General features: G+C 38.9%; 1 protein-coding gene across 1 annotated transcript in view; it reads left to right on the top strand.

Annotated features, from left to right (window-relative positions):
• Window positions 1-4632: 4632 nt before the first annotated feature.
• b3gnt2b (UDP-GlcNAc:betaGal beta-1,3-N-acetylglucosaminyltransferase 2b) overlaps window positions 4633-23745 on the top strand; it is a 28400-nt gene continuing 9287 nt past the window's right edge. The window contains exons 1-2 of the mRNA XM_053332888.1: window positions 4633-4694; window positions 22511-22703. The gene's annotated coding sequence lies outside the window, so the exon portion shown is untranslated. The remainder of the gene's footprint in view (window positions 4695-22510; window positions 22704-23745) is intronic.

The following is a 23745-nucleotide window of genomic DNA, read 5'->3' on the forward strand; positions in this document are numbered from 1 at the left end:
TTCATATGTTAGCATGGATGGAGTATAATGTGGATGAGAATATACAGGATGAATTATCAGTTCAAGGCGGAAAAAAATAAGACTTATTATCCTAGACAAGAAATATGTAAAGAGGAAATACTTTCTTTGTTTTTGTTTGAATTTGTGGTTTGTGTTTAATAAATACTGTAGGGGAGGAAGAAACACTTGGTAATTGACCACCAGTAACTGTTTTTTCCTTTCATAAACAATAATAAAAAGTTTTTTGGACAGAAATAACAATAATAATGATAATAATAATAATAATAAACTTTATGTATTGAGCAACATTCATACAAGGCATGTAGCTCAAAGTGCTTTACAGATAAAAACACAATAAAACAACAGCACGAGATAAATTAGTTGGAGAAACAAAAACATTCAGTAAAAATAAGTTAAAATGACACTAATTAAAAGCCAGATTGAATAGATATGTTTTCAATTTAACAATGTTCACAGAGCTCACATCTCTTATAGCTTTGGGTAGACTATTCTCATGAGGGATTATAAAATGACAGAGAGTGACTGTGATGTAGGCCGGTCCCCAAAAACCATTCAGAGCTTTAAAAACAAGTAAAAGACCCTCAAAATCTATTCTAAAAGACACTGGGAGCCAGTGAAGTGTAGTTAAAACTGGAGTAATATGCTCACTTTTCCTTGTTTTTGTTAAAAGTCGAGCAGCAAGTGACTGCTTTGGTAATCTGGTAATACAGCATTGCAGTAATCTAATCTGTTAGAAATAAAAGAGTGGATACATTTTTCTGCATCTGCTTGGCATAATAGAAAGCTGTCTTAAGTGGGAATTAAACTTCAGCTCTGAATCGATAATAATGCCCAGACATGTTACCTCTGGTTTAATCTTTACAGCAAGTAAATGAGACTATAATGACAATAAAAACTAAAGGACATACAGAAACACACCTTATTTGCCAAATGTGTTGAAGAGTCTCTCTCTGAGCTGTGATTTGTGAACTGTAATAGGTGTAACTCATTTCACAGACTGATGACAAAAAGACGGAGAAAGTTGCCTGAACGCTTGACAAAAAATCTTTTTATGGGTTTTCTTTTCAAACTGCAGTTGACTCCTGGTTCTAGCTCCTCTGAGAGTGGTGTCAATCAAGTAAGCAAATGATCATATTTCCCTAAATCTCAAAAATCTGAAAAAAGTCTATACATTTGTTGCTGTTGTTTGCGTAGGTATTCACTGGGTGCTCCAGCTTCCTTCCTCCCCCTGAAGAATTGGAGTTGAACCCTGGCTGCTGCTTCTCGTATACAGGATGAATCAGAGAATGCAGAGAATACATTTCTTGAGTGTTGAATGAAAAATTACAGTAAAGAGGAAGTCGCTCTTAAATTAAGTTGCCTAAGAGGTCTTAAAAGTTGCCAAACCAAATGATGCAATCACTAATGCAATCATCTAAGGGAACTTGTAAGGTTGCATTTCTGACATACAGTAAGAAGTAATCAGGATGGCATTCAAAAGATACAATTAAGAGTTTATGTAAGGTTGGATGAAGGTTTATCTTTCAGCATGGGAGTGTGTACGTTTGTGAAGTGATGATCATAAAAAGAATTAATTAAGTTAACAATGTATGTCTGTTCATCAAAGACAATGAGTCAAAGAAGCCAGCTGTCAATAATAAGGTATGTTATAGCTGTAGTGTCAAGAATTTGGCTTCAAACAAGCAATCAGGATGACATTTGACAGATTAAATGCAGGGTTCACATCAGGTTGAATGAGTAGAAATGAGAGTCTTTACAACTGGCAAGCATTCACATAATCCTGCTAATTATGACTGTTGTATATCAGCTGATTTAGTCCTGTGACAGTTAAAATACTGTGCATTGACCATGTTGCTTATCAATTAAATTTGTGTTTATTTAACTTAAACGATAGGCATCCATGTTAGTTTGCACTTCTGCATTATTAATAGTAAGCTGCATATTTTGACATGAACGCTATTAAGTAATTAATAAGTCCTGAGAACACTTCCTGCTTAACAATTGACAGCCATGGTTGTTGTTCCCTTTGTAAAGATTGTAATTATAATAGGCCTTAAGTTTTATTCATAGAGCGCTTCCTACTCAAAGATGCCAAATCATTACATCATGTTTATAAATGAGAGGTAGTACAGCTTTAAAACAATATACATCACATTTACATAAATTTAACTATTCTCACAACCTTTTTTGAAAGCGCTACGATCGCAGCAAGTGGGCCTCATTGAGTCACCTTAACATTGTGGTTCATGTGTGCATTTGTGCTGGAAACCAGACCAGTGAGTTCATGCAGCCCCGAGCAGTTTCTGTTAGGATGTCAAGATTTATTGATTACCATTTACTGCTCTAAATAAGCTAACCTGCTCAGTAAGGTATAACTGTCAGTGTGAGTATGTGTGTCAAGTTATGCTCATGAAATTAATTTAGTTAAGAATGAATGACTGTTCATCAGAGACAATGAGAAAAAGAAGCCAGGTGTCAATAATAAGGTTTGATCTGGCTGTGATGTTTTTGGCTTCAAACAAGCACTGCAATCAGATGTATGTCACAGTTGGCACCTCTTTAATTAAACAATTGCATCCTCATTCTTCTTAAATATAACAGTATAAACAGTATAATATTAATTATCAAAAGTTTGCTTGGATTTTTTTTTTTTTAAAGGACCATGATGGCAACAGATGTGCCTCACTGAGTCTCCTTGACACCGTTATGCATGTGTACTTAGACAATGGATGTTGGTTAATAAGTGGCAAACTGAGCCAGGTGAAAATGTCAATAATCAGTTTCGTTTGGGCTGCAAACAAGCACCACATTCAGCTTCAATTGCCATAGTTTACACAGGTTAACAAACAGACTTTATTGAAACATTGTCACGGCCCCTGTTCTTGTTAATAATAAATTGTTACCTGTAACGGGGCAGTTTCATGGTCAATTTTACTTCCATTTGTACAGTGAACAGTATAATATCCACTATCTCAAATTTGAAAGCACCTTGACACATTGTTTTGCATTTTGAATAATGGATATTAGTTATTTAGGGACACTGACACAACCAAGCCAGATATGGGACTAATTATCATGTGTAAAGTCAATGCACCTTGACAAAGATATAGCCTGGCATCTTGTGTGTGTTTGATGTAAGAGAGACAACCTTACCTACAACTGGTCAGTTACATGGTCAGCTTTACTTCCATTTCTACACTATCTCAAATTTCAAAGCACCTTGACACTGTTGTCCATATGTATATGTGTGTTTGAACAACGAATATCAGTTATTTAAGGACAATGACACACCCAAGTCAGATATGGGTCTAATTATCATGTGTAAAGTCAACGCAACTTGACAAAGATATAGCCTGGCATCTTGTGTGTGTGTTTGGAGTAAGAGCGACAACCTTACCTGCAACTGGTCAGCTATACCTCTTTACATCCATTTGTATAGCGTGTTTTTAGATTTTTTGAACGCAATGAGGAGGGCAACAATTTCAAGTGTGCCTCATTTGGGTCACCTTGACACTGTTGTGCATTTGTGCATATGCACTGTCTGGAACAATGGATGCAAGTTCTTGTTAATAATACATCACAACCTGCAACTGGTCAGCTACATGGTCAGCATTACTTCCATTTGTACAGTGAACACTATAATATTCACTATCTCAAATGTCAAAGCACTTTAACACACTGCTGTACATTTGTATATGTGTATTTGAACAATGAATGTCAGTTAATTAAAGACAATGACACACCCAAGCCAGATATGGGACTTATTATCACGTGTAAAGTCAACGCAACTTGACAGAAATATAGCCTATAGACATCTTGTGTGTGTTTGGAGTAAGAGAGACAACCTTACCTGCAATTGGATTTCTACACAGTCAGCTTTACTTCCATTTGTACCATGAACATTAAGATATTCAAATGTACAAATTTTAATAATAATAATAATAATAATGAAAAAAAATCAGCATTCAAACATATTGTATTCATCATATTCTATAAAATTGTCCTGGACCATAAAATAGTGATTGTAAATGTCTTAACCCCCCGCGCGCGCCATACGGTTAATCAAACATAAGGATTAATCATATTGACTGACAGGGAAATGTATGAATTAGACTAATAATGACTTAGAATATGAACACAGTATGTAAGGGTTAATTACGGACGTTGACTTGGCACAACCAAGCCAGGTATCGGACTAATTACCCTGCGAAAAGTCCGTTGATTGAAGCACCTTGAAGCCCAGAGAGAGAGAGAGAGAGAGAGCGCGCGCGAGAGAGAGATAGAGAGAGAGAGAGAGAGAGAGAGAGAGAGAGCCCACCTTGCTCCGCCTCTTTGAAAGGCAGCGACTCCTCCGGGTTAGAAAAATAGAGACAGCCCCTCTGCGTACAACTCAGTGTTTCAGTCGTCTGCACAGAGCAAACTCAACTCAACTCACGACGTTCAGACGCCGACATTAAAAAAAAAAAAGAAAAAGACACATGGATTTATTTAACTTTTCCGCTGTTCCTGGACTCACTTGGGGCTAAAAGCAGGCAGGGAGGCTTCAAAGCAACCGAGTACATTTACTCACCCAGGAGCAGTTTCTGTCAAGAGGACGTTACGTGTGTTTTTTTTCTTATTATCGACGACCATCAAACAGCTCCGAGGAGTGAGCTAACCTGCTGTGTAAAAAGGTAGGTTCACTTTTAGCATGGGTGTGTGTCAGTCTGTGTGTGTATCTCGCTCTGTGTGTGTTAGAAAAACAACCTCTTATGAAAACAACCCGCTTTAAATAACAGACATGTGTAATTATAGTAACTAAGCTCCGGTATATTCATTATAGAAAGCTTATATAAACTAGGAAACAAAGTAAAACATTAAAACTCATATGTTACAAGCACGTTGTGTTTTTATGGCAACAGTAGCTTGAAGTAGGTTCACTTCTGTTAGTGTTTTACATCCATTTATAGACTTGTAGCCAATGTAAGAGTACTGAATAAAACCTAGAAACATCCATGTATCTGTTTTATACTAATATAAGCTGAATATCGTTAAGTTTTGGGTGGTAAAATACGCATTTTAACAACATTACTCAACCAGGTTTTGACTTCGTTGTACACTAAACGCTTGATGAAGTACTTGAAAAATGTCAAGTAGATGAATCCGTAATGGGAATAGTTATTTTCAGCTTGTAAAAGGTCAGTTTAAACATTAGGTTTATACCACACTCAGTGATAAGTGTCTCTGTAACGTTGGAGACACAAACACAAACATCAATAGTAGGCTATAATCTAATATTTAAAGGAGATAAATTGAACCTGATTGCCTGATTTCTGATTGTCAACATTTTAAACCTTAAACTTTTGAGGACTTGATGTTTTTTCTTTCTCCTCTCTTCTTACTCCTCCTTCCTCTTCATTTCTCTCTGATGCCATATGTGCTCTCCAAGATAAAAAGTTTTTAATCACATGAGCAACATTTTCCAGGGTTTGCAGCAGATACAGATGTGTGTGTGTGTGTGTGTGTGTGTGTGTGTGTGTGTGTGTGTGTGTGTGTGTGTGTGTGTGTGTGTGTGTGTGTGTGTGTGTGTCAGCTCTGAGTCCCATGCTATGTTTACATGGAAAAGTCCAAACCACACTCTGGTAGGCGCAGTTTCTCTCTTACTGGATAAAATGGGGCTCAACTATGATAGTCTAGTCAACATCATGGAGGGAAAGAGAGCCAAATGAAGATATATAGCTAAGCCCTTTTTTTAAACGTTATATTCATATCCTTAATGATCATAATCCAAATAATAACCCTACATATGCTGAGTCCTTACAGTTTCCCCAGTGGCCCACTTGGCCAGTAGATCAATTATACTGGCCCTTTTGTATATTTTCACTGGCCCAGCAGCCAAAAAATGTAAATAACTCCTTTTTCCCCCCATAATTTTAGAGATTTATTCATTGTATACATAATATGGTACAACAGTTAAGCTCCCGTTTTGTAGATGGTTATTTTCCTTTAGTTATCTAATGTTGATATAGTACACAAATATGCAAAATATTAAGCTAAGCACATACTGGATCAGTAACTTAATGTAGGGTTTCTCCAGGAATAAACAGGCTGGAAAGAACAGTGTTGATGATAGTAACATATCAGCTAATGGATGACCTTGATATTAAAACTGTTGTGTCAAGTACTGAGACAGTGCAGAGTGATCTGTAGAAGTGTACTTGTTAAGATAAAAGATAAAAAAGCAGTGAGGGAAAGTACATAACGGCCTTTGTTTGTCTATGTGTTCACTCCTTTCATGCGGTGCACTTGACTACTGAACACATGGAGCTGATCTGTAAAGAGTGAATGGAAAGTGAAGATGAGTAAGAGAGGCAAGAAAATGAAACTTTTGAGTGTCAGTCTCCACAGTGAAGCATCCAAGCGCTAACGTTATATACGTGCTTTAGGATGTAACCACAGTGAAACGGCTCCTCCCTCAAACACTGCCGACTGAAAAGCCTAACTTGACTTTTAACTAGGGGTCAGCAATAAGGCAAAAATATAATGTAACAATTTTATGAACCACAATACTCTTTCATTTTTGCAGCAATACTCAATTGATGTTTTGCAGAAGCGTGCAGGGTGTGGTTTTAGATAGCTAGCAGGATGTGCACTATTTTGAAAAAATGGCACAAACACAGAATGCCACAGAAGACATGATAAGACTTTGAGGCATGACACGTTAGTGCTGCCAATTAGCAGGAAAGATAACCCCTATAGAGTGAGGTGTGGCTCAGCAGCTAGAGCGGGCGTCCACCAATCGGAAGGTCTTCCTGTCGATCTGTCCTTACTTAACCCCCAAGTAACCTCCCGTTACTGTGCCAATGGTGTGTGATTGTGTATGTATGGTTAGTTTTCTCCTGATGGTGGTAACCCCTGCCATGAATGTGACATGTAGTGTAAAAGCACTTTGAGTGGTCAAAAGACTGGAAAAGCTCTATATAAGTACTGTCCATTTACCTGCACCCTGCCACAATAATTGCTCTTTACCAAATGACCCTTTTTAAATTTTGGATTGATTTAAGGTTCACACTCGCATATGGATACATGATCTTGGATTCATATTTTGTAGCATCTCTAGCTTTCTGTTCTGCACACCAGATTTCAAGTCTCTTCTTTATTCTCCTGTGAGTCTTGTCTCGCCCCTGCGCTGCATCTATGCATGGTATGCATAGTAGCCCAGTACAGAACAGCATGTACGTACATATGTCTCGTGGTTAGTTGCATTAGAGGAAGTTAAAATGACCACTGTGTGTGTGTGTGTGTGTGTGTGTGTGTGTGTGTGTGTGTGTGTGTGTGTGTGTGACGGCTAGAGGAAGAGATTTTAACGGCATGTTTTCAGAAGATCCAATTAGCTTCTCAGTTGCGCTATCAAGTTGCTATTTTAGAGGAACAGATATTAAGTTTTGTTTCATTTCATGATCAAAGATGATAGCAGCCGTTGCAGCATTGCAGAATTTTTAGGTCACTTTGTGTATATACACCTCTGACATAGATTCCCAAATGGACTAACTGAGCCTCCTTTTTATTCAGAAACAACCATCACTCTGCATGAATAGCCAATCATTTGTACCCCTCATCATTTGTAGAGACATTTGCTGATCTCCTCCAGCTCAGCAGCAGTCAGCAACCCGGGTTGAGCTCCAGTTTCCAGCTCAAGGACACTTTGACCGTCACATAATGTGCATTCACCTGTTGATTCAATCAAGTCTGTGCCCCTTTTTTTAAAAGACATTTTCCCTACCCATTCTTTAATCCCCCTCTGTATTCATCTATAACCTAATGAACTGTTCCTCATTATGAGTCCAGACACTCCTGATAGCAGCTGACTAACAGTTTCTAGGAAGGCAGAGAGGAATAGCAGTGAGTAATAAATCATCTGCATAAGGCATGGAGTTTTTCCCTATAACATCAACATGTTCAAGAACACACAGGCTGATTATTCATCAGATCAATATGTGTGATTTTTTTATTTATATATTTGTAGTGAGAGTCACTGCATGAAAGTAAACACACCTAATTTCTCCCACAGCTGTCTCAGACAAACTCCACGGGTGGAGAAGGGCAGTATATTGATGTAAATTAATCGCATAGTTAATGCTGACAAAGAAACATTTGCATAGGAAAATATGGTTTCCACGAACATTGTCATGAAAATATGGTTACCTAGTAGGTAATGCTCCTATCAGTTTTTTTGTTTATGAAATGGTATCCTTAAGAAACATGGAAGAAAATAAGTGATACTCATTTTGACCAGAATCTATCAGTACACCTTATTTCAATGAGCATTCAAAGGTCTAACTTGTAATTGATTAAATTAAATGAATAAAGCTCTGCACTTTTGGCTTAAGGCTCTAGCGATTGCCTCTGATTTTAAAGATCCAGCTCACTAATAGACTTCTTCTCACTTCTTCAAGGTCACTAATTTCAGCACATCCCACATGGGAGACCTGCTGATGCCCAGGGGTGCAGCTAATTCTGGTGACATCCCATTAAATCTGTACTATAACCATACTGTAGTCATTCATGTTACAGAAATCTTGCCTTGTCCTCTTTTTAGATAGCCTGTCCCACAGTCCCTATTAGTACCAGCTTTCATTGCATGCAACTTTTCCAGCAGTGAAACCAGACCAGCCTGAGCTCCTTATAACTCCCAAATTAAATCAAGCTCGCCTAACGAGTCTGCAAACAAGACAGGCATTGTGTGGATGTTTATGATATGGAACAACACAGAAACAAACTGAGCAGCTGAGCAGACGGAAAGACTGTGATAAAACAAAGAGCATCCCCTTGTTAACTCTGCTAACTAGCCTTGGTAAACAGATAAGACAGTCAGATTTAGCAGTAACATGAGCAGAGGAAACAGTTGCAGCCAAATAAACACTCAGGAGTCGTCAGGGTTTCCATCAGCTAATTTATTTGTATGTTGACGCAAAATTTCTTGAAAATCATGCCACCACTATCTTTCTCCTTGTGTCAGCAAAAGAAATGATGACATTCATCTTATTGACTCACATTTAGCGAACATTATTGTGCAACCTGAGCTGAAAAACTCCCATTTGGCTGCTGCTACACCAGCTGACTGCCAGCCAGGAGGAGCATCAGCCTGAACCTTTTGTTGCAGGTTGTGGCTCACAGACCTCCACTTTGTCTCAGAATTGACAAGATGTTTACAAAAAAAGAGGAGTTCATCTTTTGTTGTTCTCTTAACTAGATGAAAACATCAATGTAAATGTAATCTCTGTACATTCATTGCAGCAGTGACTGGTCACCAATGTCCCAGCGTAAGAATCGACAGCTTAAATATGAGGACGGCACTAATGAGATGCTGCCTGCAGACACTGAGCACAGCTGTCGTCTGTCAAGAAATAGTTCCACTGCATGTGCTAAGTGCTCAATAAACCACAGTGGCCCCTGTTCAGTTTCCATATGTATGAAAGTACAACGTGAGCCTTTTAGACACAGAGTTTGGCTCACAGTTTTCTTGAGCGTTTGAACTTTTCAAACAATCAGACAGTTTGTTCAGACAGGAGTCTACACAGATCCTGAGAAGATGCCTAATCATCCAAATATTAACAGTCTTTTATTCAATGCTTTGTAGGTCATGTATTTGACACTTAGGATGCACTCACACTAGGGCCAGTTGTTCCATACCATGCACGAAGCACGAATGTCCCCCGCTGGCCCGCACTCACATGACCTCAAACCCAAGTGTACTCAAGCACGGTTTCCTCCGACACGTACGTTGCGCAAAAACATAGGCAGACAGTTTACTCTCATAAAACATGCACAGGTGTGTGTTTGTGTGCTGTGCACCAGTAAAACACAACATAGCCAATCAACGCACTATGATTTAAAAAGTACAAGCATGTTCTTCTGAGTCATGCATGTGTAGAATGCAGTACTACAGTAACTCCAGTAAAAGTAAGAACGTTCGATCACTTTGAGTGATCATTCACACTCGCAGGAATAGACTTAGTTTAACTGAATGACTTAGAAGTCACCAATTTTATTAGTTTATACAACGCAGATTTGTAAAATATTACTTTTATTAGGGTCACAGTCACAGACAATAAACTCAGATTGGGAACCCATATTACCAGGGCTCAGCTAATGTTGCCTTTTAAAAATCGTTGATTTTCATTGACTGAGAAAATTGGCTTATTTTACCGGGATTTAAAATGTCTTATTTTCGGGAAAAATATTAATCCCTAGTGCGCATGAGTGACTAAGTGTACCGTGCTCAAGCACACCTCTTCCAAGCGTACCGTGCCAGGGAAGTGTACCGTACTCAAGCACGGTACACTTGCACTCACACTAGCCAAATAATCCGGACTTTAGGGGGCAAACGTGCTTGGGCACGGTACGATTGCCTAATGTGAGTGCGCCCTTACACTGTCTTACATCACTCCTTATTTACTCCACAGTGCATCTTATTTGAGTGTCCAAATTCTGGATGTGGTGACTGATGATTAGTAAGTCTCAGTTTACTGCTCACTATTGAGTAAGTTATTGATTGTCTGTTATGTAGAGATTAGTGAATGAGTGAAAGAACAAGTGATTGATTTGGGACACAGGCTCAACACTGAGTAACTGCCTAGCATACCAGAAGTTAGTTCACATACTTGTTTTTTTTTTCTTTTTGCAGAAAGTACAATGCTAATTCATGGCAAAACCATTATTTTAAGCAATGCTGAGTAGTGTCTTATGTCCCCACTTCCTTTTTTGTCATCACACGATATCCACTATTTCCCCTTTTAGGTTACCTTTGTTCTGGCAACAATTGTTTTTTTTAAACACCCAACGAAGACACAGAATTTATGAATGACTGCTCATTTTAACTGCTATGATCACCAGGTCTATAGTATCAATTTTATAGATAGAGATATGAGACACAAAATAAAACAGAAATTCTTTGTCCAACCAAATGTCATTCAAACTTCTTTAGAGGGCAGGTTTCTTTATCGCCAAACAACCAACCCAAATTATATTTATTATATCCGCCCTAGTCAGAATAAGCTGCTGCCATGAATGTACTTCACTCCCACTGTTTCCTGAAACATTAAAAAGAGTTTAAAGTGCTAGTCCATTATGTTGCAGTCAGCTGTAGCTCCTGACTGCTGCAAATACATCAGTGGGTTTAAACTCTTTTTAAAGGCATTAATGGCAATAGGAAGAACATGTATCTAAGTGATTGAGTACTGGAGCACATTGGATTTGAAATGGTGACCTTGAGATCTAAGTGTTTTGCTCTCAGCTTTTAAATTGACTGTTTCTTTTTAGACATGGTCCCCAAATTTTAGGGGAAAGTAAGTTATTATAAAAGTGAACATAATCTAAAAAAGCTTAAAGGACCGTACTAATGGTTTTGCATGTTTACGCTAAATAACTAGCATCTGCTCACACCTTCTGTTTGTGCCGGTCATTTTCACAAACAGACACTTTTGGTAATTACAACTTTTCTCGTAAAAAAACAATCGTTTATCTGGAAGGTAATTGCAACGAAGGAGATATGCATTCCTTGCTCCACCTCCTCTAGCTGTGTCTACAAAATGTCTCTTTCAAGAGCGTGATGCTGTAGTTGATCCAGTACAGATGTTTGTTTCATTTTGGATTCATTAGCTATGTTGAGAAAGATTCAGGTCTCTGCCAGATAAATTTCATGAATGGAAACCAATGGGGGAAACGATTGCTTAAACAAGACTTGGTCAAAACAATGCTTTTCCACTCATATCTTGGATTGTTTGATTTGAAAGGGAACTAGTTTAATTTTAATCATAACTGTTCTAATTATCTGTTAACTCCCCCTGCTCCCCTCCTGTTTCTATCTCCAGATGCCTGCGAACATATCTAATCCATAAGTTTGCATATGGTCAGCATGCTAGGCTAACAGTCTGTCAGCTTTGTAGCTTTATATCCACACTGTAAAACCTTTCAGAGCACACAAACATACCTGCCGCCTGCAATCTGCTGTTAAACTGGAAACACCACAGCTACACGGCTTATTTTTGTAGTCTGACAATCTGCTAGTTGCCATTCAGGATGGTAACATTGTCTCTTTGCATCCACTATGCCTCAGAGTAACCTAAAACTAGACTGATATAACACAAGAAAATTTATAGAAATCAGAGGTTAAACTAGATTCACTGATTCACCTCCCTCTTTTCCCTCTCTTTTTTAAAAATATTTGGTGGCAAATACTCTGGTGGTCACTGACAACCTGAAATCCAACACACACCGATACACAGATGCTCTGCGAGGACTGTACTGCAGCCTCCTTCTTGCTTGTTTCATAGGCTTTTTGCTCTCAGTCTGGTCCTCAGCAGGTGAAACTGTTGCTCAGGTGGTTTTAGGTTGGTTTTCTTGTACCTTTTTCAGGGGAACTATGTATAAAAGTGGCTACTGAGCAGCCGAACCTAATAGTGATTGTTACTTTCAGTTCCAGTGTGTGCTCAGGAAGACTCGTCACCGGCATGTGTCATCTTACTTTGAGAGACATATTATCACTGATTGCTTGTCTCTCACTTTTTAATACTTTTGTGTCTGTTGAGTCCAAATTTACTTTCACTTCTTGATCATTGTCCATTTGCTTCCCAGCAGACTCACAGAATGAGTAGACAGGAAATGCACTAGTTTTATTTCACTCACTGTGGGAGTTGCTGTGGCATTTTGGCATAGTGCATGGTTGAACTGCTCCACTTTCTGAGGTTCAGTGAGAGCGGGGCATCCCCTCCACACATGCTCGGAAAGCACGGACCAGAGGCGGTTTTATTAATTGATTCATTCATTTTCTATACTGCTTATCCTCTAGTCACAGTCTGGGCTAATCAGCCAATCCCAGCTGACATTGGGCGTGAGGTGGGGTTCACACTCGACAGGTCGCCAGACAGTCCATCTCAGGGCCGACATATTGTGAAACCAACCAGTCACACTGACATTTACACCTACGGGCATTAATTTTGGTCTGTGGGAGGATGCCGAAGCACCCAAAGTAAACCAATGCAGTTGCCTGGAGAACATGCTGCATTACTCCATTATCCATTGAATTAACAGGAAATGTGCTATATTGTGATATGTATCATTATCTGGAATTAAAAGGACTTATATCGAGACGTTTTAACTGTTTTTACCTCCGACTGGTTTTTACATAATTTTCTGACATTGTAAAACCAAAAGTAATCAACAGATTAAAAAGTACTTATTGGTTGCAGCCCTAACTGGACTGGAGCTGGTCTGGTGGTCTTTTCCGCTCCATTCTGTCAGCCTTAAATATTGGTGGGACCCTCCTGTTAACTTTAATGGTACTGATGTTTAAAAGCTACACAGTGTAAATGTGAAAGAAAATCAGTATTGGAGCTGCTTATTTATTATGTTATGTTTCCCACCAAACTGTGCATAAAAATGACCATGTTTGTCCCCGTGTTGCCTTTTTGATGATAGCACATATCCAAAATGTTCTGGTTTGTGAAACACATCGGAAGCACGAGGCTGAGTCTAGCGCCACAGCCTTACAGATTTGTAATAGTTCCTGTTATGGGGAGCAGCAGGATACAGGTTGTCAAGTTCTCGTAGTGGAAACGTGCCATGTGACAGCAAAAATATGTTGCGGACGCCGGTCCCTTGGAGGTTGTTGGGGTTTCGTGCTTTGTTTCTGTTAACTGTTTGGCAGTTTGGTTAATGAGGCAGGTTTCAGTGCTTCTGCAACAGGATACGCTTGTTTGGACTTTGGAGAGTTGTGAGCTGTCGCTACGCACCGGGACACACAAGGAGATAACAAAGCCTTCGAAGAACTAGCTCGCCACCAGACAATTTTACACCCAACACACAGTGTCTCAGAGTAACCTAAAAAAAAGATTGATATAACACAAGAACATTTATAGAAATCAGAGGTTATACTAGATTCATTGATTCACAGAAACACATTGAGAAAGAAGTAAGTTCAACACGTCATTTATCTATTTGTAGCTACACTTCTCAACATCGTATGCACCCTCCCTCTTTCTCTGCTTGACTCCTTCTTCCTGCCCACTGTCCCTCAGGATATGTAGTAACATACTTATTTGGTTTATGTTTCATAACCAGAGACGTAAGGCCGGATAGTCCAGTTCTGTGATGTTTGCACAGAAATAATCTGACTTTCTGATCTTGTTATTTTCTTTTAAAAGCATAATCCAACTTTTTTACAATTTTTGTCCCTTTCCTTTCATGTCTGCTGAAGACTCAATTTGTCTTTTCTCTTGTATATAATCCAAGGTCCGTGCCTTAGTTGTTAGATAGTGAGTGGCTCTACTTTTACAGTATTAGCAGGGCTGTTTCTTTAAGCAGTTGCACAAAAAAAGAAAAGAGAGGTAATGTGAGGTTATCCAAAGCTCTGGCCTCTTCTTTACCTAATGACCCACATGCACTTAACGCACATGGAAAATTATAACGTGATTATCTTCATGTGATTTTGCTCTTAATTGAGATGAAGCACAATATGAGGTACTTCATTTTATTTACTTTGATAGTCACAAGCTAAACCCTATTAGACATTTCACTGATTTCAGGGTGATGTTTTGAACGGTCAGTGCAGCTCAGTGTCATGACAGAAGAAGGGAAGTGTGCTAGGTTACATGGTAAGTCTACATTTTTCAGAATATCAGAAAAACCAAAGAAGCACTGAATGTTTTACTGGAGAGCTAAACAGAAAAACAGCGGTCTGTTTTTTTCACTGCTTAAAATCAAGAAATTCTTTCATTCGATTTTTATCCCTGGGCTGAGTCCAAATACTCCATCACATAAACAGCTTAATGAGACTGTTGCCTTCCTCACTGCATTAGCATTAGTTGCATTATTACTGTAAACACAGCCGCTCTGTCTGTGTGTCCCTTTTCCCTAACTGGCACACATTTCCTAGACTGCCTCATCCTATCTTACTGGCTATCAGTTTGATGTTTTCTTGTGGACTGATCTTTGTGAGAGGATGTACTCTGTAATACTCTGAGACTGTGTTTCTCTGGTTTAGAAGGGGGGAAAAAATCCTCATCTATTTGCCTTCCAGTAATAACTGCTGTCATTAGCTGCAATTTTCTATTTTCCACTGCTAGACTGCACAAAACCTCAACCACAGCTGTTGTGCATGCTTTATGTCAGTCTGTCTTTTTAATGCATAAAATTAATAAATGTCGAAATTCAATGTCCACCAGGAGAGAAGCCAGAAGTCTTTTTTTTCTCTTCTTGGTAGTTGCATCATCATCCCAAAAAGTACACAAAATGAGTTATTTATACAATTAAATTTACCACAGTCTGCTGCCGTCTTAAATTGCGTACTTCTGTACTTACCCTTAATATTTTGAGTGCATAAGTGCGTTCACATTGAAAAGTATGGAAAAATGCAGTGCACTATGATTACCTGGATGATGCACTCAAAACAGTCAAAAAGTTGTGCGTGGAACTATGGATACTTCTCACACTCATCTTGGCTCCGTAGCAGAAGGGGAGGGGCCACTTTTCAACCTGGGAATGGTGGCCAAGGATGCTGTAACTACTGTGAACATCAGTTGGTTTATTGGGTTAATTTAGCAGTCTGTGATGACTTGGCACTAGCTAATCGTCGTTTCTGGTAAGAGTGCGTAAAGGCAGTGTTTGATTTGAGACAACGCTAACCTGTCGAAATCTGTGCTTGACACAAGTAAGTACATGGTGTACGCAGTGTACTAACAGAAGTGATTTAAGGTTGAGCAATCATCGGCACTTTGTCCCACAGATCCAATATAGATTGTCCTAGATAGATGATCTGATTGCCTTTTTTTAATGATCATGCTTTTTTGTCAATCACTGACATAAGAGATAAGATGAAATAATGAGAACACGTACATATTTATAAAATAATCTTGACTTTTTTTTTTTTTTGACCCACCACTCCACACTTCTAAATCTTGGAAATGTTTTCACACGGCAAGATAAAGTACATGATTTAATTTAGCAGCCTTACATATGCACACAGTGTCTTCCCTCATCAGGTCACACTATGAGTCATGTGTTAGGTTTAAACTCAGCGTGTTTATATAATGCATTAACTGAGCATCGTTATGGGCGGCGACACACACACACACTCACACACACTCACACACACACATCTTTCAGTTTAGATTACGTTGAGTGTGAGTGACCAGATCTCACCATGCTGACAGTTGACCTTAGCGTGCCAAGTTTGAGTGACAAGTATATGTTGATAATAAGAAATTCCTTTCTATTTTAAGTGTGTGTGTGTGGAGGGGGGGGGGGGGGTCATGTAGACTTCCCTTTATCCCTCCATCGTTTCAGCGCAGTAATCCAAGTAAGAACATTTATACTGGATGAGTGTGCACCTCACAGTTGACAGTACCAGTCAAGAGTTTCTTCATTAAAGGAGATAAGAAGGTGTGTCCAAACTATATACTGGTACTGTATGTCCATATATGCTAATATAGGAAGTAGACTACACAGAAAATAGTCCGGCCTTAAAATAATATAAATGTGTGTGTGTGTGTGTGTGTTGTTTAAAGTATCAGTGAGAAAATGAAATACCACCCAAGAAGTCCAGTTAGAGCTACACTTTTATCCTTAAAGTCTTTATCAGATATGAAAACACTGCGCTGACTGATTTTTACAACTCTGGAAAGTTATCGAGGTGGCAACCATTTTATCTTTCATAGCAACAATTGCGAGGTAAACACACGGTACAGAAACACAGTGTCCACATTACAAAATAATCCAGCAGGAATGTGAGCTTGCACGTACAGTATGTGAGCGGCCAACGCAGCAGCGCCTTGATGGATAACGTCACGTTGATCCTGTGTTTTGCCGGAGCTCTCTGTGTCAAAGCATCTTGATCACATACTGTACGGTTATTCCGATCATATCTACCCCCACACTTCAATTTACTTAGGGAAAAATACAGTAATGCAGCATGTAGTATTTTATTTTATTTATTTGACAAATTTTCTTATAATTTTGTCCAAATTCTATATTCATAGATCCAAATTTTCCCGCCAAAATAAAAACAAAATTCCCAATACAATACATGTCTCCACCTCTTAAACCTTTAAAAGATTTTTATTTAGCTGTTTATTTCCATCCTTATTCCCTCTGGCATGGTATTAACTGTGATCCTTGTTCTCAAGTTGCATAAACAAATTACTGTGAATATGATGCTACTGTTACTTGTATACTTTCTTTTCTTTTCTTTTTTCTTTTCTTTTTTAAAGCTCTTTGTGTCAGTGCACAGCCTAAAATACCCCTCTTTACAGTATTTACTGTTAAGAGAGATATAAATTAGAGGGCTGTATTTTTGTCGCACTGGGCTAATGTAGGTCTAAATGTCACTTTAATGTTGCTTTTTATGTTGTGAGGTGGAACAGAGTTTAACCTTGATTTTATTTTTGTGTAAGATGGTATGACTCTGGTGTGTTCATTTTGGCTGGCCCTAAATAGACTCTGGTTTAGGCCTTTTTGTGGTGTTAATGCAGTGTGAGAAAAATAAGATGCATGTACACTGAGTCATAGCTAACCTGGCCTCCACAGGGATCAATAAACAACCTTCAAACAATTAGCAAAATGTATCTAATAAATTATGATGGTGAGGGAGTAGAAATGTAGTCTTTCTACAAATAACATTCTCCATTTTCAGTGTCAGATTTTAAGTGCAGATTTCTTTTAAGGTAATCGATTGTCAGGGCCGGCCAAAGGTTTCATGGGACCAAAGCAGAATTTAATTTAACCCCCACCCCCACCTCAGCACTGCCAATACTGTTGACTATTTTAAAAGCTAATGATGCACGCCTACTGTAAACCTAACACATCCATTAGCAATTGTATTAATTGTAGCTGTGTCGCTTACATAGTATTAATGTTAGCCCCTCTATGGATTTTAGTCCTAAAAGGCATCAAACTCAAGAGTGGTCTGGTATTAATTTGCACTTTACGTAGACATTTAGAGCAAAAATTACTGACAACATCTTAACCTCTGCCATTTCTTTTGTAGTTTGCTGACTAATAAGGATACCACAAACAGCAGTTTATAAAAACCACAAACCATCAGTCAAGCCCATGGGTGTGTGGCTAACAGTAAAAGATTAGGTCATGCCTTTTAGCTCAGTGCGAATACTCGTGTTGACTGTAGATATTTGGTGTGCACACTCCAGCTCAGACAACACTTTACCTGATTGCAGCCCACGGGCTATTTATGGCACTCTCTGTTCACACCATGTTGCCATTAGGCCCACATTCCCTCATGCCGTAACATCCTCTTGTGCTTTTCTGACACAGGTCAAGTAGTTCTCGAAAATATCTCGAGTATTAGTAAGCTACACGGGTGGAGAACGGACTACGCGTGCACCAAATTGCATCACAGGACTGAGACGAATATATAGGCGGGGCAGGTTTTTCACAAAGGCAATTTAGAGTGTTTCACATAATGCGTAGGAGTGAAATAAGCCGTGCAGCAATTAAAAGTTAAAACACAGATAAATGCCTTCAAGGTAAAAGAGATAAAGGACTTTAAGATGTAACATAATCTTCAAAGAATGGTAAAATGTCTATTCTTGATCAGGGTGACGGACAACAATTGTCTTCAGTGCTGCAAATATAAATCGATTAGTTGTTATTCAAGCAAAAAAATCTACTACTTTTCCCAACCATTATAACACTTAAGTGTAGCGTCCAGGTGTGTGTGTTTTTTTTTTGGGGGGGGGGGGGGGGTTCACAGCGTCTAAGCCAAATTAACAGAAAACCAAACTATGCTCAGAGTGTCTACTGTCATTTATGTTCATACTAGCAGAGAGGTGGAGACAGTAAACCAGGTTGCCATTTGTTACTGAAAGTGCAATAAAACCTTCACATGTAAAAAGCCAATAAAAGTAATTAATCCAAACACTTGTTCAACATAACAGAGATATTTCCACCTACTTAGCACACTGGTGAAGCTAATCAGGCTAAAGCTGTCTCTATGTAGCTGGTTTAGCTTAGTCTTGTGAACTTGGCTGCTGGCTGAGATAGCAGCACACCTCTGCCTCTGCAGCCCCCCCTTTCCCCATTTCCATCTACTTATGAATAATATAGGAGTAAAACTGAAGCTCCAGTTCCACAATGACCTATAGATTTATAAAAAAATAAATAAATATGTGTACACACTGTTTCATAAAGCTGATTTTTAAAAATGTGTGCACTCAGCTTACATCATGAATATACAGTTTTATTATGCATCTGACCCCTGATGAGACATGCCTTCTCATTTGTTATCTCTCTCACACACACACACTCACTGAAACACACGCCCAGTAGTCAGCACTATAAACATGAATCAGCTTCACATTTTGTGACCTGGTGACTTCATTCACATTACTTACTATGGGAGATAAAGGTTTATTGCTCTGTGCTCACGATGAGTGAACCACAAATGTTACTCCACACACAGATATTAATCGGTCTGTGTTGGATGTGTACTTTCACACTTTTATGACCTTTTTGCATACAGTGACTGGAAATGAAACGCCTCACTAATACTGAGCGTTGGCATTGGAGTTTGTCTAACAGAAAAGCAGGTTGCGCTAATCAGTGCAGCTTCATTAGTTTTGTTTTCGGCGGCTGCTAAACAGAAAAGCCATTCAACGTGACCTTAAACCTGAATCTCACTTCTCGTTAAAAAATGGTTGTGTGTGTCTGACACGTTTATACTTGATAGTTATAAAGACCCAGAAATGATTTCAAATGTAAGGAAACCTCAAGCTCTAATTCTTTGTGGTAGTACAAAAGTTAAAATGCTTATTTTTACATGCAAATATTGCTCTGTTAAGTCAATTGAAAAATAAATATGACTATAACTTAATAAACTGCATGAGATCATTTCCCCTTTAAGGTTTAAAACATTGTTAATAAAGTGTGTTTAAAGATGGAGGGGATTCTTAGGTGTCTTCTTCAATCATTAGCATTAAAAAGCTATTTAAAAAAGAGTTAAAGCAGCTCCACTACATGTTATTTTAAATAAAAATTGAAGAATAGAAACCAGGAAGGAAAAATGGGAAATTTTAAACAGACTGTCAAAGTGAAGAGGTACTTTCTTTCTTTCTTCTTTTTTTTTTTTTTTTTTTTTGAATGAAACAGGAGTAAGAAAGGAGGAGAAAAGCAGAGTGCACACACAGGTCATAATGAGATCAGTGTCACTGAGGACATCCAGAAACCATACACACATTCAACAGCTGATTAACTCTTCTTGCTCATGCTTTCTTTGGGTAATCTCTAATTTCAGTCAGTACGTTACAGCGCTGAGAGGTGATATGTCTTTGTTCTGCAGACCCACCCCCCCCTCCCCCTCCCCCTCCCCCCTATCTAAACCTGCACAACCCGTGGATTAATGATTAACAAAAACCCAGCCGTGTGTATTAAATGGAGCTTTCCACAAGAGCAACTTTGACACACAAGCTAAAGATTATAGTTGTTTTGAAATGTGCACCAAAAACACCAACCCTACAGGCATTCGGTGCTCGTATGGTGCCAACCCCGCCTGTTTTATGAGCCCTCACTTTTTATTATTAATCATTATTTTTTTACAGTGTGTAGACAGCAGGGCCGTAGTGTTAGCTTAAAAAATAAAGCACCAGTAAAGAGTTTGGACCCACACTTCTTCTCATTAAAGTGAACTAGAAGGTGTGTCGTAACTTATGACTGGCTCTGTATTCATAGTTGGTGTGCGCTCAGGCTTAAAAAAACAAACTGTACATGGGAGTTTACAGGAATGGTGTGTACCGCACTAATGGTTTTTTTTTTTGTTGTTGTTTTTTTCCCTTCTGCATTTGGCTTTCACGCTGTTTGCTCTGAACATTAAAATGCATCCTGTTTTGATTTGAATCACAAGTGGGGCAACTCTGACACATAGTAGTCTTCCAACACTCTTGAGTAAGGTTTCAAAGTCTGCGAAAGTACCAAAAAGGGCCTCTGCAGACCTCCTGTTTTTATTTTCTACTTCCCAGCCCATAAAATTTAATGTGAGAGAAAGAGAAGTTATCACAAATTAGTCTGAGCTTGAACTTGAGAGAGACGTCGCAGTATTTAAGCTTAGATCTGAACGCCAGATACAAGACGTGACCGTGACTTTTAGAGTTAACCTCGTCCTCCACCGGTAATGTTAGTGTTATCGGCTATTATATACACACACACTTCCGAGTAATGGCGGCAGTGCCTTTTTAAAGACGTGCTTCACAGGAAACTGCAGAGAACCGTGGTGCCGGGGGTCGTACATTGAGACGGCTCAGCTCGGTGGATCTGGAGCACGGCGGACGTCCAAGCGGCGTGTTTACAGTATGAGTATGAGAAGCTCAAACATAAGCCTGAGGAGGAAGGATTACATGTACGAGCACAAATGTCTGCAAGCTCATGAAAATCCCTGAAAACAGCTATTAGACCACCCGTTTGTTTCTGTGGTGGGAAAGACGTCTTGAGGACTTTGTCTGGGCCGTCTGGTTAAAAAGTAGCAATTCCTCACATATTTTCTCTACATGTAGGGTCAGCGCCTGTCTTCTGTCTTGAACGTTCCTCGTGTGCTAAAACATTAACATTTAGTCTTTTTATTCTCACCGTGCCTCTGTGTGCTTAGCCGTCAGTCAGTGTGTTTACATGAACTTACATAACCAGTCTTCACTTTTGGCAGTCACATGATATATTTAAAGGGAAACTATTACACTTTGTATTTATTTTCAGACATATTTCTAATGACAGATGTTTATATTGAATGTAGACAAAGTTTGAAATAATGAGGTAAATGTGTGTATCAGTAATCCCTGTTAGCAAAAACCACCTTGCTCTCAACGCTCTGTTTGCAACGGTTTTTTTCTACTTTAAACTCAAGCTGACATCATCTCGTGATCGATTTCTTTATATGGTCGTCTTCTCCGCACACAGCTCACGACTTCATCACCGCTCCGCTCTATTAACATCAGGGCTTTTTTTTCTCTTTTTTTTGGAGGGGTAGGCACACTGAGCCATGACTCCATTACACAGCAGGGAGAAAAAAAGGGCTAAATGTAGGTTAATTAGTGCAAGTTTAGTTTGATTTATGTCCACTGTGCGTCATTTGATATCAAGCTTTGCATTTTGTACTTAATGTTATGCAAAGCTCAAATTCTGATGATAAAATATTAAACATCTGTAGATAAACTTTAATGCTGAGCTGTTATTCATATTGTGTTGCAGCTTCATCATCAACCTGAAGCTATCCAGAGCTGCACAGTTTACTTATCTTCATAAAATAATAGGGAATTCGCACACTTCCTGCTAACTTTTTCAGTTTTCCCATTTGTTAGATTTAAAAGGAAAAGGCACTCAGCTTTTCGGCTTGTACTGAATGACATTAACACAGTGTTAGAATTCTTTATGTGTGGTAATATTTGTCTAGTTATTTTCGTCAGGCTCCGCTGCTCACAGCTATTTACACACCATTTCTTTCTTCTGTTTTCAGGTGCAACCCCCGACCCCCCTCCTCCTCCTCCTCCTCCTCCTCCTCCCCCTGTCAGCTTCCTCCCTTCCTGATCCCTTCTCCCCATTGGTCCTTGTTCCCATCAGGGCGTGGCTAAGTATGGGGTAAGAGAGCCGACGGGAGACACAAAGAGAACAAGCACACGAGCGGCGCGGAGGCCCACTCACCTGCACAGGTAAGATCACACACACACACACACACTTTCAGAAACATTCTTGGCACACATGTAGCATGACGTGGCACAACTCTTTTTGGAAGAGTTGGTGGAAGAAACACACACACACACGCTCAGAGAGAGGTAGAAGTCACATCAGATTAAGACACACAATATAATCTGCAAAGTTCATCCTAAAAAGTGTTTTATTACTACTAGAAACTAAATTTAAATACACACAGGGACACATACAATGACCTGTTACTGCCATTGTTTTCTACTGTCACACCCACCCCCCACCCCCCACCCCCCCTCACAGGTGGGATGTTTCACCTCATTGAACCTTTTTATCAGGTGGACGCCACAGTGGCCAAACACAGCCTGGCACTGTCCAGTAAGATTACTGCCAGATCTAATCAATATGATATAAACCTGTTTCCTGTACCAATCAATTAAACCGCTAACAGCATCATTGTCCATCTGGCCCATTGATGTTACTAAGATCCAGAATATACCGTCGATAAATATGAAACTGCTTGTTAGGTTTTAAGAGCATAACAAGTAAAGCTTCAAATATCAACTGGTTTATTCAGTCTTAACATCTTTTTTGTTGCTCTGTGAATTTATTCTGGTACTAAAAGAGGAGACGATTCACTTTAAATTACATCAGAAATAGACTTTTTAATCTTGTTATATTCAAATTCATGCTCAACATCGACTGCTGCTGTAACTGAAGGTTCAGTGGCATACTAAAACTGTCGATCAAAAAATATCAAACACATAAACCCCAAACCAGTTACAACACTAAGGGGAAATAAGGACTTTACTGCCTATTTTGTTTGCAGAGTTCTTCTTTTTTTGTTGTCAGCAGAGATTGCATACAGTACATGTATTAAAAACATTTGCACTGCTTAAAACAAGCATAATAAACATAGCTATGTGTTGTTATATTCATAAAAGTGATTACTATAGATATAACTACTGTCTAAACAAACATACACATTTGCATGCAACACATGGTTTGTGTTGTAAATCGTTAAAAATAAATGTGCGTGTGTGTTTG

Source organism: Scomber japonicus, chromosome 14 (genome assembly GCF_027409825.1).
Source record: "Scomber japonicus isolate fScoJap1 chromosome 14, fScoJap1.pri, whole genome shotgun sequence".
In the NCBI taxonomy this organism is placed as follows: Eukaryota; Metazoa; Chordata; class Actinopteri; order Scombriformes; family Scombridae; genus Scomber; species Scomber japonicus.